Source organism: Sinocyclocheilus anshuiensis, unplaced genomic scaffold (genome assembly GCF_001515605.1).
Source record: "Sinocyclocheilus anshuiensis isolate Anshui unplaced genomic scaffold, SAMN03320099.WGS_v1.1 scaffold230, whole genome shotgun sequence".
Classification (NCBI taxonomy): domain Eukaryota; kingdom Metazoa; phylum Chordata; class Actinopteri; order Cypriniformes; family Cyprinidae; genus Sinocyclocheilus; species Sinocyclocheilus anshuiensis.
In genome coordinates, this window is record NW_015546034.1 from 676,350 (window position 1) to 680,029 (window position 3,680).

The window sequence follows — 3,680 nt, forward strand, 5'->3', positions numbered from 1 at the left end:
TTTTTACTGTAGCATTTTTACAGTCTTTTACCGTTAAATTCACGGTCATTTTTTACAGTGTATGTAAACTTTTGAACAAGGTAATTTTTATAAATGTAACTATTATTTTCTCTTGTGGACTATATGTAAGCATGTTTTTGGTTAAATATCTTATTCAGGTCAGTACTAAATAAACAATAACATGCATTTTGTATGATCCCTCTTATTTTGGTAAAATAATTAACTTTTTGCAGATTCTGCAAGGTGTAGGTATGTAAACTTTTGACTTCAACTGTATAATTATGTATGTCACTAATTTACTAAAGTACATACTTTTATAGAATGTGGAAGGAAGGAACTGCCGAGCAAGTTCTATTTGATCAGCAGGTGGCGGTGTAGTTCCAGCCATGACATCCATCCATCCAGTTTCCAAACCACTTGTTCTATGTAGGGTTGCAGGGATGCCGGAGCAACTTCTAACACAGGCGGATAAACTCCCTGGATGAATGAACAATCCATCACAAGCCCATCTATAATAGGTCAGGCTGAAATAACAATTCAGATTTTATGAATGACAGTAAACGTGATCAAATACCTGCACATTATTATTGCTATCTAATTAAACCTCACAAATAATCACAGCAAAATGGTGATTTTATGTCACCACAATATCATCAAATTAAGCTACAACAAAGACAGCCCTCAAGCTTTTAGATTTAGAAGTGCTTACCTTGATGATTGCCAGTTAAATGATGTACAAACAGAGCGGCTGTTTTCTCATCTCTCTTGTTGATGTATCCAGGGAACAGCTCGGAGCTGGGCACCCTTTGGGGTGTGGTGATGGTGTCTTCGATGGGGATGTCCAGGCCACCTCCTTCGGCTAGTGTAATGAAAGGCTGTCGGGCTGTGGCTAGGCCAATAGGGCACACTGAAGCCCAGAATACCAACTCTGTGGCATGACGAGGAGGGAGGAAAAGCACCAGTTTAGAGTGTCATCTCCCAAAATGTCATCTGAAAACAAGGTTGGGTGCATGAGTAGGCCTATATTAGAATAAAGTGGCAAAATTTGATAAAATGCTAATAAAAAATTGTAATACAAGTTAAAATGAGAAAGAAAATTATGACATATTTTCCACCTTTTTAACATTCCTCCTTTTTTTTCATATTTACCATAAAAATGACATTAAGTCTGGCTAAAACAAAATAAATAAAAAAAGTTAAAAGAAAATTGTCGCGTGAAAATATGAAAATATTGATGAATGATGTGTTTTCCCCCTCTTTCATTTTCTTTGTTGAATATTTTCTCATTTTATTATTTAAAACTTTTCATATTTACCATAAAATCGACATGAAATCTGGCTAAAAGTAAAATTTCATAAAATGCTAATAGAAAATGGTCTTACAAATGAAAATGACATTCAAAATGACCAAATTAATTTTTATCGTCATGTGTTTTTCTCCTTTTAATATTCTTTGTAATTGATTTCCCTGTTTATTATTTCAATATTTCCATATTTACCACAAACTAGACAAGATATCTAAACAAAATTCAATAAAATGTTAGAAAACTTTCTTACAACTGAAAATGACAGTCAAAATAAAAAAGAAAATGTTTTCTTCCTTTTTATTATTCTTCATTAAATATTTCCTTGTTTATTATTTAAAATTGTTCTTATTTACCATAAAATTGACATGAAATCTAGCTAAAAATAATTAGATAAAATGCTAATTAAAAATTCTCTTTAGGAAAATGACAGTGACAAAAAAAAATATTTTTTAAAGGTGTTTTCCTCCTTTTCAATATTCTTTGTTAAATATTTCCTTATTTATGATTTAAATATTTTCATATTTACTATAAAATTGACAAGAAATCTGGCTACAAAGTACCTTAAATGAACCTTAAGGTCAACGTAAGCAAAAAAAAGGTCTAAAAAAGAATATTGCCACAGAGGAGACGCCTCTGACGATAATAACACATAGGAGCAAGCTGTGCTTAGTAGCAAGCGAGCGGCACAGACCGACCCAAACCGGTCTCATCTCCGTCAGGCCCTGGGTGTTGCAGCAGATGGAAGCTGGGGTTAAATTCAGCTCTGGGTGTAACCATACATAAACAAGCAGAGCAGACCTCAAACATGGCTTCTGGATGCTCTACGGCCTGTAGGGAAGATCCTGGGGCGAAAACATGGGCCCAAACCTGACACTGCTTTCATGAGACATCAATGGTCCATATTCAGCAAAGAATATGATACGCACACCACGGACCTCAAGCAGACATTGGCAGCAGCATCTTTAAACAGTCAGTGTGACAACAGTACAGACAGAGAAAGAATGTTCAACATTACCATGTGTTGTCGAGAAGAAGACAAGAAGCATTCCCTTATGGGACGTCCTCTCTACCTAGTGGTTGCCTTGGACACACATTGTGGACATCACAAAGGAGCCAGTGTACAGTCCTGTACAGACGCTCTGGCCATAGTAGCGATGTTCCCTCTCTGTGCAATGATGTAATGTTTTGGAATGATCGGAGCAGCTCAGCGAAAACTGGAGTCAGTGTAATGGATGAGTGGTTTCTGTGGACAGAGTTTTGTTTGAGAGTTTTCTTCTTCTTTTTATTTTTTATTTTTCGGTGGGTTGATTCAGTTGTCCATCATGAACCATGGCAGATCTAAGGCTTGCACTTTGCATGTAATTTAGAGCTCTAAATTGAAGGTTTGTAGCCAAGAACTGCATCTATGATTAGTGTTCTTCCACTTTCCTATCCACTATGAGCAGTTAATCTTTAGTTTATATACACAAGTTGAATAACGCAAAAGGAGATGGCCCTGTAACTCATGTAACATATTACATAATACACGGGTCTAATCATTTCTACATTTGGGATGCAAGTGTGGTGAGGACTGCTAAGAGAAACTGCCAATTTAAAGTGATGGGAATTTCACATGGACTGAACTTAAATAGCCACTGAACTAGGATCCCACAAACACAACTTGTACCAGGCAGCTCTTCTTTCCATAAGTCAATGAGTTCAGTGTGGAAACGAATAATGTTTTCACTCAATTAAATTTTTATGCATGCATTTAACCAGTAGGCCAGACTAAATTTGAACCAATTATGAATATAACAGAATGGGTTTACTAGACAAACTAGTGTCGGATTAATACAGATTGCTTTGAACTTGATAAAAAAAATGTATCACAGTTTGCAAAAACACATGATAATAATAAGAAATGTTTCTTGAACAGCAAATCAGCATATTAGAATGATTTCTAAATAATCATGTGACACTGAAGACTGGAGTAATAATACTGAAAATCTAGCTTTGCCATTACAGTAATAAATTACATTTTAAAATATATTAAAATTAGTGCTGTCAAATGATTTATCGCATCCAAAATAAAAGTTTTTGTTTACATAATATATGTATGTGTGCTGTATATATTTATCATGTATATATAAATACACACATACAGTATATATATTTTTTTACAATATTTACATGTATTTACATGCATAAATGTATATTCATATAATTTATATATATATATATATATATATATACACACAACATATTTATCTTAAATATATACATGCATGTGTATTTATACATATTAAATATACACAGACACATTACCGCGGGAAGTAGGGGTGCTGGGGGTGCTGCAGCACCCCCTGGAGTGTAGCCCACGAAAAAATGGGGGTGC

At 34.6% G+C, this 3,680-nt stretch overlaps 1 long non-coding RNA gene across 1 annotated transcript in view; it reads right to left on the bottom strand.

The window, feature by feature from the left end:
* Nucleotides 1-439: 439 nt before the first annotated feature.
* Nucleotides 440-3,680, bottom strand: part of LOC107698820 (uncharacterized) — a 4,851-nt gene continuing 1,610 nt past the window's right edge. Inside the window, exons 2-3 of the long non-coding RNA XR_001635386.1 lie at nucleotides 710-990; nucleotides 440-524 (exon numbers count right to left, since the gene is read on the bottom strand). This is a non-coding gene — a long non-coding RNA (uncharacterized LOC107698820). The remainder of the gene's footprint in view (nucleotides 525-709; nucleotides 991-3,680) is intronic.